The sequence below is a fragment of the Phascolarctos cinereus genome, unplaced genomic scaffold (genome assembly GCF_003287225.1).
Source record: "Phascolarctos cinereus isolate Bilbo 61053 unplaced genomic scaffold, phaCin_HiC Scaffold_7;HRSCAF=346, whole genome shotgun sequence".
NCBI classification, from domain to species: Eukaryota; Metazoa; Chordata; class Mammalia; order Diprotodontia; family Phascolarctidae; genus Phascolarctos; species Phascolarctos cinereus.
In genome coordinates this window covers 55,914,338-55,927,105 of record NW_027556180.1, presented here as the reverse complement: position 1 = coordinate 55,927,105, position 12,768 = coordinate 55,914,338, and the positions used below count along the sequence as shown (strand labels likewise).

General features: G+C 38.7%; 1 protein-coding gene across 1 annotated transcript in view; it reads right to left on the bottom strand.

Moving 5' to 3' along the window:
* Positions 1-12,768, bottom strand: part of DNER (delta/notch like EGF repeat containing) — a 340,534-nt gene that overhangs the window by 109,202 nt on the left and 218,564 nt on the right.

Below are 12,768 nucleotides of genomic sequence, written 5' to 3'. Positions count from 1 at the left end.
ACAGACAGGGAGAGAGAGTGAAGGAGATAAAAGAGGGGAGGGAGGGAAGGAGAGATGAAGGGGCTACAAGCCCCCAACTTATCTTTCAGGCCCATGGTCTTAAAAACTTTAAGTTTGGCAATCACAAAAAGGAAAGCAGTTGTACAGTGAAAAGAGCCCTAGATTTGAAGCCAAAGGAGCTAGGTTCAAATCCTGCTTCTGCCATTTGTGGCTTGTATGCCACTTAGAAAAAAATCACTTAGTCTCTCAACTTTGGTTTGCCCATTTAGAGTACAAGGGTATTGGGTCAAATGACCTCCAAACCCTATGATGCTGACTTTCAAGACAAAGTATCCTTCCTTAACAGTTACCTGCTGGTCCTTTCTAAAAATCCAGCTAAAGGATAGAAAGCATTTTATTTAATTATAACTATATTATCATACTGTGGTGAAGACTAGATGTGAAGTGGATTCACCAATAATTCTCAGCTGAGCTCTAATCTTAAGAACTGCATCAAAGTAAAGAGAAAATTTTTCATCTTTTTCATTCAACAAATACTCACCGAGCCCCTGCTCTGTGCACAGCTCTATGTTAATATCCCTAACTCACCATAAGGATTATGGGAAGGCTCTTTCTTACCACAAAAAAGATTACAATCCAAGACAAGAATATACAAATAGCAAGACAAAAACGAATGGAATGTGATTAAGTGTCAAAACGAGTAAGCCTGAAAAAAGTATTTAGATAGATGAGGATGGAGAGATTGATGTGATGAAGCCAGTGATGACTCAGAAAGGCTTTGTAGTTCTAAAGAAAGTAGAGAGTACTGCAAGGGGAGGGCACAATATTACCAAGAGCTTGGAGTTGAGAAGAAACATGGCATGTTCACATGTCAAAGGATACCAGTCTAGCTAAAGTAGAGAAGGTCCCTATGAGAAATCAGACTAGAAAGGTAGAAGTGATCTAGATTTTGTTAGACCTTGAGTGTTGTGCTATGTAAATAGAATTAGGTAGGGTCTTGGCAGAATAACTACAAAAAGGAAAAGAGAGGAAATCATATGTCCCAGTATGTCTAGTGTCATCTGGAAATGGTACAGTTCCTTCCTTCTGGACCTTACACATCTACGTATGAGAACTTCTATAACTGTCATTATTGAGTAAGCAGTCCACTAAAACACACAAGGCTTTTTCCTCTCAACTGTTGTCTAGCTAACATTTCTAGGAAACAGGAGATTGTGAGATATTTTCCCAAAGGTCTTGCTGAAACACAGATGCACTATGTCTATAGCATTCCCATGATCTAACACTGTTTTAAAAAAAAAGACAGAAATGAAGTTAGTCTGACATATGAAAAACCTTCTTTATGAATCGATCCATGCCGGGTCTCAGTGATCACAAATGCTTTTTCTAAATGATCTCAAACCATCCTTCCAGTGCTATGATGAATTTTAGACACTTGGAACTTGAAATAAAGATGAAACATTGGCTGTGGATAGCATTTTCCATCACAAGGCCTCCGGAGAAGTCTTAGAGGCCTCGTGATGGAAAATGCCATCCACATCCAAAGAAAGAACTATGGAAGTTGAATCACTATCATTTTTTTCTCTTCTGTTGAGTTTTGTTTCCTCTTTCTGATGGTTCCTCCTACTGGTTTTAATTTTTACTTACAACTTCACTAATGTGAAAATATGTTTAATAGGGATGTAAATGTATAGCCTATATCAGATTGTGCGCCGTCTTGGGGAGGACGGTGGGGAAGAAGGGGGAGAAAAATTTTAAACTCAAAAGCATATGGAAATGATTGTTGATAAATCAAAATAAATTAATAAAGTTTTTTTTAAAAAGAAATAAAGATGAAGCATCCAAAAGAAAATGGTCAGTAAGGCAATTATTAGGGATCAGGGACTAGAGGAGCATGGGTAAAAAGTCAAGATTAAAGGTACTTTTAAGGTTATAAAGTGCTTTATATCTCATTTGATTTTATGGGGTAAGTGCTACAGGTATAAGGAATTCCATTTTACAGATGAGGAAACTGAGACTTTGAGGAGTCACACGACTTGTCCATGGTCAGAGAGCCTGTAAATGTCAAAGGTGGTATTTTTAAAACTCAGATCACTCTTGACTCCCAAATTCAGCAATTTTGCATGCCATGAAAACCAAGAAAACAAAAAGCTTTCAAAAGGATGGGGTCATGCTAAAGTTAAAAAAAAAACCAAATGGGAAAAGCCCTTGAACTTGGAAGAAGAAGAAGTGACCAATGATCTTGGACAGAGTAATGGCAATTAGTAATGGCAAGTCTAGAAGCCACATTGCAAGGACTGAAGGAATGGGGGGGGGGGGCGGGGTGGATGGTTATCAAAGGGAAGTACCTAGCAATTCACCAGGGTCTCCTTAAGTTTGCAGGGGTGGGGTTCCAGATCTGGAATATCCTCCCTCCCACTTTGTATTTCTGTATATAAAAGGCAAAGTGAAGATGTGGAAAGAATGTTGGTCTTGAAGTCGGGAAACATGGGTTTTTATCCACACTCTGATATACAATGGGTGAGTAACCACTTGAAGACCTGATTATGGGACAATAGGTTTAAAGACATGAAGGCTAGAAAAGATGAGGTTTGTGGGCAATGGTGAATAACTCAATTACACTATGTAATAGGGAGCCCTGGAAATTCGGGCTAGAAAGGTAACCTAGCAGTAAAGAGTCTTGAAATGGCCCTTGAAAAGAATTGGGACCACTGAAGATTTTTAAGTAGAAAAATATTCTATTTGATAGTTACTAAGAATTTGCCTGCTTAGATACAGTCCTTGGCTTTGTGGGTGCAATGACAAAACATCTGAATAAAAACATGGAGTTGAAAAATGTCATGAACCCTACGAACACTTTGTTTGCTTGGCTTTGATAATCCAGATTTTTGTCCTTAATTTACAGATCATAGATGTCAGATCTAGAAAGACCCTTTGAGATTATCTAGTCCAGCCTTCTTATTTTATAGATGAGGAATCTGAGTCCCAAAGACAAAAGGTGATAAAGATCATAGGATAATGGTAAAATAATAATAATAACTAGCATTTATATATAGAACTTCAATCTCATTTTATCATAGACTGATAGCTGGAAGGGTTATTAGATGCCACTGGGTCTAACCCCCTCATTTTACAAATGAGGAAATTGAGGCACAGAGTGGTTGAGTGACTTGCCTAAGGGGACACAGGTAAGTGCCAGAGGCTGGATTTGGACCTAGATCCTCTCAATCCAGGATTCCTTCCACTCTGAGCCCAGCTGCACATAGTAGGCACTTAAATGTTAGCTGAATTTTGATAAACTCAAAATAAAAATAGGCAGCACTGGAGTGGACCCAAGCTGGCAGGGGCACTGAATTCACATTCCTGTCAGAAATGCTAAAACCTTTATCAGAACAGCTTTGGTTTCAGTAGAAAACTCACTGCTAGCAATTTTCATTAATGTGACTTGCATGAAAAGGAAAGCCAGATGATGTGGTTAATGTTCTTAAAAAGAAAAAAAAAGTAGCCCTTCTCCTTCAGTTGAGGGAGACTTGGTGGGACACATCAGACTAACTACAATCTACACTGTTTTGCCACCCCCACCCCAAGCAGGAACTGACCCATTTACTGCTCAAAGGGCACCTTGGCTGCCTCTCTCAGTGTAGCTGTTTAAAATAGTAAAGCTTAACCTAGAACTGGGACTTCAATTTCTCCCTGCCTTTGAAAGTGGAGTTGTTTTTATCAAAAGTAGGTTGAAATCACCAATTAGTCAACAGTGAGGGACTTTGAAGCTGAAAAGTGCTTTGTAAATTCTAAGCAGTACTTGGGCAAGGATGATTTCACTCAGAAATCATAGTTCTGGTCTTCTGAGAAACAAAAATTCGCTAATATTTTCTTGAAATGAGGAAAGTGTCTGATTAAATCAAAAAGTAGAGATGTCTTGAAGATCATGTCCTTCCTGAAACCTTCCCTAACTCATGCCTGACCCATTCCTTTATATGGATGGAATCCGTGTTTTATTGGTTTCTATTTAGTCACATACCAATTTGTTAATTGTTAAGTCCTTTTGTGTCCTCACCAATCTTAATGGAAATTCTTTGAGAGAAAGCTCTATATTTTCTACTTTTTTATTTCATGTAGCCCTCACCTCCCTCCAAATACAATCTAGATATACAATAAATACTAAATACAACATGCCCAAAATGGAACTCATTATCTTTCCCTCTAATCCTATTTCTCCTCCTAAATTCCTCATTCCTGCCAAGGGTATTACCATTCTTCCAGTCATCTAGGTTCACAAGTTAGGGATTATCCTTTATAACATTCCTCCCACCCTCCTTCTTCTCTCCTCAGATATGCCACCATCCTTGTGTAGACCCTCATCACCTCAAGCCGAGACTCAAAATAGCCTACTGGCTGGTTCTTCAAGTCTCTCCCCATCTCGGTCCATCTCCTATTCAACTCTCAAATTGTTACTCCTAAAACATAGGCCTAACTATACCAACCTGAATTCAGTAAACCCTAGTGGCTCATTATTACTACCAGGATAAAATATAAAATTCTGTTCAGTTTTTTAAAAATCATTGAAAATCAGAGAATATGATTTTTTAAAAATGTTTTTGAATTGAAATTCAATTTCCATATTTATAGATTTGAAATAACAAAACTAATAGCAATGCCCACAGGGTTTTGGTGATTAAAGCACTTTATGAACTGTTGAGTCCAAGATAAATATGAGTAATTACTATCAAGGCTGAATAGTAATGCTCCAAGTAAAGGCCACAATTAAACATAACCTCAAAATCAGCCTTATTTTATTAGTTATCAAGTGGCCACAAATTCTATCAATAGCCCTTTAGAGGCTGAAGACACAGAGGAGGTCATATAACCATGGAGGAAAGATTTGAATTCAGAGCTTTCTGATTCCAAGGACAGCATTTTATCTACCATGACCCCTAGCCACTATCTTTGTGTCCTTAGGAAAGTCACTCAACCCTGTGGGGCTATGTTACTTGATTTGTAAAATGAAGGATTAGATTAGGATCAGAGTATCATAAATTTAGATGTGAACAGGACCTCAAAGCCTATCTAGGCCAATTCCCCATCCTATGGATAAGGAATCTGAGGTCTCCAAGACCCCTTCTTGCTCCAAATTCTATGACACCATGTGATAAAAGAATGATTCACACCAATGTCAAACCTTGAGGGATCTCAGCAAGTCTACTCAAAAGAGCCAGGCTGATAGAAAACACAGTCTGCCAACTGATCAATTGGCATTCTGAGAGAAAAAATACCTAGAAATTGCCAGTTGCTTTAATCTAATCTATTCCTGGAACTAACTTGGACAATCACCTCACATGTACCATTGGAAAGATATGCCATGAATAATTCACAGACCACAGACCTCAATCTGTTTACCATTTGGGATGTTCTTTGATGAATGAGTTTGTTCAAAAATGACATAGCCTACTTTGCAGGTGAGTATATTATCTAGAGGACAAACAGGGTCTTAGAACATTAGTCAGGAAAGGAGCTTCAGAGTCGTCCAGTCCGGTTCCCTCCTTTCACAGATGGAGGAGCCAAACAAGGTCCAGAGAGGAAGGCCATGATGTAGCAAAAAGAACAAGCCACTGAGAGTCAAGAGACCTATTCTAGTATTCTATCCCTAAATCACTGTGAAAGTCAGCGAGGAATTTCGCCTCTCACTTGTAAGAATGGGTTGGACTAGGTGATTCCTAAGGTTCTTTCCAGCTTAAGAATTCTATGATTCCAGGATTTTAAGTGATTTGTCCAAGGTCACACATGTAGCCAAATTCTAAGTCATATTCAAGGGAAGATGCTTATATGTTGTGACAAAAGTCCCATGAGGCACATTAAAGGAAATAGGCAAGTAGCTAGGATAAACACTTCTGGATCCATTAGACCCCATCAAGACGGGAAAAGGCTACGAGTAATGTTAAGGGAACCAGCTAAGCTCCCATAAAAAACTAGTCTTTAGCCTTCAGACTACTTAAGCCCAGCTGCTGTGTTTCAAAGAAATCAAAATGATTAGCTTATCTCCATTCAACCAAACAAGATGCAAATGACAACTGGCTGTGAAATGGAGAGCCTTTTGTAGTAACTAAGCAGCATTAAGAGCCTAAAATAGATTCTGACATCTTTTCAATGTGAAAATGCTGCGAATGGAACATCATAGAGAAAGGTGTTTGGGGAAAAAAATGAGATTTTCACATTTACCCTTCAAAATATGCAGATAAAAAAAAGAATATATATCAAACCACAATCCTTTTAAAGCCCTAATTTCTTTTGGAGGAAGCAATGGGGGTACAATAAAGCTATGGACCAACCACATGCTTGTCTCTCCCCATTTAGAAAGAAAGGAAAGATGCAAGGATGCTCTACTGATTTTGCATCTTAAAGTCTCATCTCTTTGTCTGAAGGATCAGGAGGTACCAGAAAAATTAAGCCCTGCTTGTGAAACTTGCAGACCCATTATCAACAAAAGAGACTCTGCTAAATTTCAACAGACTTTGCATAAGTTACTATTGCCTCTTTACTTTTTGAAAGAGCTGTAAAGTTTATTATTATGATAATGATGATTCTGGAATTATTATTGAACCAAAAAGAGCAGAGAGACAGTGTGTGCCTGTTAGTTACATAGAGAAAAATGATCAGTCAAATATTTTTTTCTCAGTTTTGCTTCCAAAGAAGTAGTAAATCACCCTACGTTTTCAGGGTGGGATGTAAGCTCTATGAGGGTGAAAACTGTTTCATTTTTGCCTTCGTAGGCCCAGCACCTAGCACAGTGACTAACACTTGGTAGGCGATTAATGCTTGCTGAACTGAATTCCATTGAATGGGTCCTAAATGATAAAGATTTGATAAATCGCTCAATTTCAAGTCTAGTCTCCATTTTCATTGCTAAGTACATTTAAGCAAAATTAAAGCATTACTTAGCAGGTGTCACATATCCTTACTGAAAGAGCCATTTGGTTCCATCTGCATATTTATGAAAAACAAGTAATGAAAGCAGGCATACACTTGCAAGGTCATCTCTCACTTCCATCTTCATTTAAATATAAAACTGGTTTCTCATGTGGAAAAAACATATAAATACAAATTAGTTATTAGCCATATATGCAAAGCAGTTAAGGAGGCATAGAAGGAGAAATTGAAATTCCTGATGCAGTAAAAGCAGTTGATTTAAATGGAAACTTCCTGTTCCAGTTTGATCTTTGGTCCCTGAGAGAGAGGGAAATAAACCCTGAGGAGACTGTCCATAAGGGTTGTTGGTTAAAAAGGTCCGTTCAGAGTCTGTTGAAAAACAAAAGGAAATAAAACAGGCATCCATCCACCAGGGAGTAGTTGAACAACCTGTGTTATGTGACTCCAATGGAATATTTTTGCAACATAAGAAATAACAAATATGAAGAATTCAAAGAAACCGAGGAAGATTTGCACAAACTGATGCAGAGCAAAGTAAGTAGAAGCTAGGAGACGATACAACAACCATAATAATAGAAAATTTTGCATGAGAGTTTCGATGAATGCAGTTGTTAATCTAGACTCCAGAAGACTAATCATGAAACATAATTCATTCCTTTCAGGAGAGGCGTGGTAGACTACACATGTGGAATGAGGTATATGCTCTCAGGCATAGTTATTTTATCAGTTTGCCTTATTTTAGTGGTTACAAGGGTATGGCAGTAATTAGTAAATAATAATAATACAGAAAAAAATTTTTTACACATTTAAAGGAAAAAGTTAGAAAGGAATAAAAAGGCTATGGCAAGAAATGAGAGGTAACGTTGACTTGATTTAGGTACCTCCGAAAGAGGAATTTGTGTAAAGATTATGGAGGCTGAGATAATAGGACCCAGGGATTTGTTGGATATGGGAAGAGCAAAGGAGAGTGCAGAGTCAAAAACTATTCCAAGGTTTTGAGCCTGAGTGAGTGAGAGAATGGTGGTGCCATTGATGGTGACATGAAAGTAAGAAAGAGGAATATATTTTAGGGGGGATTTGTAAAATTTTAAATGTTAAATTTTGGATCTCATCATTTTGGAAATGTTAAGTTTAGGAAGATGGATATAAAAAGCCACTAACCCTTAGACTACTTAAGCATATTTACAGTATTCCCAGGAAATAAAAATGATCACCCTATCTTCATTCAACCAAAACTCAGTTCAAGTAGTACTTTCTACACTGTCTTTCCTAACCCATCCTCTCCATTCCCTGGTCATGATCTCCCTCCCAAAATAACTGAGTATTCATTGGGATGGATTTTCCACATACTTATATGTGTGTGTGTTCTGTCTTCCTCCTTAGGATGTAAGCTCCTCAAGGGCAGAGGCTTTTTCACTTTTGTCTTTGTCCAGGACTTAGCGCAATGCCTGGTACATATAGTAGACACCTGATAAATGTTGATTGATCGATTGATCTACAAAATTGAGACGTCTAGCAAGAAGTTGGAAATACAGACCTGGAACTCAGGAGGCAACGGGAGGCTAGAGATGTGAGTTTGGGAATCACTGGAATTCAGATGTTCACTGAGATCATGGAGTGGACGAGAACATCAAAGGAGAAGAGATACGAGGTTTGGGGAAAAGTATGTTTGTTAACAGAAGTTCCCTTGAAATCATCCTAGGTCTCCTGAGATGTCTCTGAAGGTTAAACTCATTTAGTTTTTATAGGGTGCCTTATGAAGGGTATGTGAACAAAAGAGACAATCTATGGCCTCTTCAACACATATGAGGAGGCTGCTGGAGGCCAAATCTAGAAACTCCTGAGACTTGGGTCCCTTCATCATTGGGTAACTGCAGGCCATGGAGCCTGCCCTAACCCAGCATAGGTTCAAGGACATCCAGCTACAAACTGCCTTTCTAAGACAACCACTCATTTTTGACAGATCAGATCAGCTAGTGATCTTAATACTAACAATAACAATCATAATAACTAATATTTATAGCACTTTAAAGACTGCAAAGCACTTCACATATGTTATCTTATTTGACCTTAACAGAAAACAATATGCCAGATGGCTAATGTTTTCACTTTCAAAATAAACTTTGGATACTATAGGAAAAGAGTGATGGAACTGTCTTTTGTGTTCCATTTGCTAAGATCAATCAATAATCAATTAATAAACATTTATTAAGTGCTTGCTATGTGCAAGGTACTGTATTAAACCCTGAGGACACAAAAAGGGGGCAAAAACAATGCCTACCCTCAAGGAACTTATAATCTAATAGGGAGATTTCTTTTCATTGAGTTTTTTAAATAGACTTTTTAGGAAGACCTGAAATGAATGACTATGGCTGAAGAAATACTGTGGCATGGTGGGTAGGGTGCTGGCCTTTGAGTCAAGAAAACCTGGATTCAGGTCCTGATTCTGGCTTCAGTCAAATCACATAAACACTCAATGGCCCCAAGCAACTCACTAAGACTATAAATTGAAGAAGAGAAGCTGGTGTATATCCATGGATGGTGTTTCTACTCCAAGAATTCCTCTATACTGTTAAGACTACAGGTCTGGATCCCCCCCCCCCAAAATGGTTATCAGGTATATAAAAAAGCCTGCATCCCCAAATATTGTGCCTTGATCAACTCTTTGTTCTTCTGATTTGTGTTTCACATATTGTAAGCCACATTGTAGGCACCAACCCACTCATGACCACTTGTCTGGAAAATCACCAACAACAGTAAAGAAAAAAGACAAATATTGCCATTTGTCCAGACCCTTGATCTTCTCAGATTATTGGGTTCAGAGGCTGAAAGAATAGGTGATAATATAAGATAATCTATGTAAAATGCTTATAGGGCTATATAAATGTCAGGTATTATTATTCTTCAGCTAATAAAGATGTCCCAAAGTCAACCCACAGTCTAACAGTCACATAGTTACCACTATGTGTTACCTGTGGTACATATTACTTAGAGATGTTGAATTTGGATGAATGGAAGCAAGCCCATTCTTTCTTGCTCCTATAGAATTTATGATGAGGCTATTGTGAGATCACAGAGTCACAGATTTAAATCTAGAAAAGTCCTTTGAGGCTACCTGATCCAAGCCATCGATTTTACAGAAGTGGAAACTGAGGCCCAGAAAGATAGAAGTGACTTGCCCTAAGTCACAGAGCCAGGGTTTGAAATGAAGTCTTTTAGCAATGAATTTTCCATAGGTTTTCTAATATTGCTGAAAGCAGTTTTCAAATGTATTATGCAACTATTACTCAGAATGTTCTTTTGAGTAGGTAGAAGGAAAAAATTAAACACCTAGCAATCTTAACATTAGCAAACACCTTGCCCGAGATACCATTTGCCAAAAAGATAAAAAAAAAAAGCCCACAAAAGACATACTCTGATACTTCAGAGACATTATTTTATTTATACAGGAAGCATGACATAGTGATAGAATGTGGTACTTGAAGTCAGGAAGAACTGGGTTCAAATCCTGTCTCTGACACTTACTAGCTACGTGATCCTGGGCAAAGCATATGATCATAAGTTAGTAAATTCAGAGCTAGAATGGAACCGCAGAGGTCATTTAATCCATCTCTTTCATTTTACAGATGAGGAAACTGAGGCCTAGAGAAGTGAAAGGATCTGTCCAAGGTCACATGTGTATACAATGGAAAAAGGATTTAAACGTAGGTCCTCTGATTCCAAATCCAATGCTCTTTCAGTCTCAGTTTCCTCATCTGCAAAATGGGGACTGACATCTCCTCATATATCTTTCATCTCCCAACTACCTGCACTCATTTTGGACATGTTTGTCTTCTCCACTATGCCCCCAAGGCAGGTACCCGCTTTTTACCCCAGATTTTTCAGCTTTATGCTATATGTTATCTTCTCCCATTTGACTGTAAGCTCCCTGAGGGCAGGGACTATCCTTTTTTTCATAGTTGTATCCCTAGTGCTTAGTACAGTACTTGGCACATAGTAGGTGCTTAATAAATGTTTATTTACTATTACAAGTCTCAGATGAAATAGATGGAAAAGTCTCGGTATAGAGACTATCCCTGTGATCTCATGAATATACAGAACTCCCAGGTGAGTCAACTTCCTCACTAATGCAGATGAGCACTTTCTCTACAACTTGCAGTCCTGTAGATTCACCTGGAGCTCCAAGATGTTAAATGACTTGCCCAGGGCCATGCAGCCAGTATATATCAAAGATGAGCCTGGAATCTAGGTCTTCTTGGCTTTGAAGACATCTCTGTACCCACCAAGCCGTGCTGCCTCTAACAGCCTCTCATGTTTTATAAGTGGTTCCTGAAATGAATTGTAGAATCGTCTATCTTGCTACTACACTGAGGATGTTGTTCCATTACCTGAACCTTATAGCATGAGAATGTTCCCAAAGGTGGGTGTAACACCAGCTCTGACAGGTTTTAGCAAGCAGCAGAAAGCATTAACCATGAACTTGGCAACATAGTGTATGCCTGCTGTCCAAAGACTAGTCTTGCTATGCTTGGAGAAATACACACCTATAGGGGCTCACCTCATGGCATTGCTGTGATCAAATGAGATGATCATGTATTAAACTCAAAAGGGATGTGTAAATGTCAGCTGTCATGCACTAGATGGAAGTTTTAAGGAACTGGAAAGAGATCTGGCTCTCCTGGAAACAGAGGACCTGAGTTTGAATCCTGCTTTGGACATTTACTCCCTTTGGAACCTTAGGACACAATCTCCCTCCTATCCATGGGACTCAGATTCTTCATCTTTTTTTTTAAGGCAATTGGGGTTAAGTGACTTGCCCAGGGTCACACAGCTAGCAAGTGTTTGCCCTGAGGCCAGATTTGAACTCAGGTCCTCCTGACTTCAGGGCCTGTACTCTATCCACTGCGCCACCTAGCTGCCCCTTCAGATTCTTCATCTTAAAAATAAGAGTGTTAGACTAAATGGCCTCTGGGATCTCTTTCAGTTCCACATCTATAACCCCATAATCAATGGATAGTTGGCCAGAGTGTAATAAAATTTTTAGTCACAGAAACTCATGAAGATTTTCTTTTAAATAGTAGGAATGTTGCAAGTCTATGTTAAGGAGGGAAGTACCCACACCAACAGAATCACAGATATTTTGAAGGACTGAAGGAGCTATTCCATTATATGCACCCATATAAATATGTCTGTGTCTATCCAAGAATTGAAATCTTAAAAATATCCCTTCTTCGCTGGCCTATTCTAAGATCTGGAGCTTTTTAGTATAGGGCTTACTTATTGGCATATCCCTTTCTCCTAGACTTTCTGCCTATCTTCCCAAACTGCCACCTATCTATCAGACTATCCACGGCCCTTGACCAACATATACCCATCAATAAAAGGAAAGACATAGGAGGAAAGCTATTTAACTCATACAGACTTCCACATCATTCACCCTACTTTTTAATAGAGAGAGCCAGGCCTTAAAAGAGTCATGAGTGCAATTAGTCTACTAACTGATGTCAAACAGAGCTATCCCCATCTCGAATAAAGAATCATAGAATCTCAGTGATTTATTGACTGGAATTGAATGGAATCTCACGGTCCTTGTCCAACCTGAACTTAAACAAGGATCCCTTAAAAAAGATACCTGACAAAGGGTCAGCCAATCTTTGCTTAAAGACTTCCAAGGAGGGGGGAGCCCACTGACTCCTGAGGCAGCACATTCCACTTTGGGATGTTTCTAATTATAGAAATTATGGAAATTATATCTAATTATAGAAAGATTTTTTTTCATCCTGCCTCTGACCCATCTTGGCTGTATGATCCTAAGGAGGTATCTTAACCCCTTAGTGTTCTGGG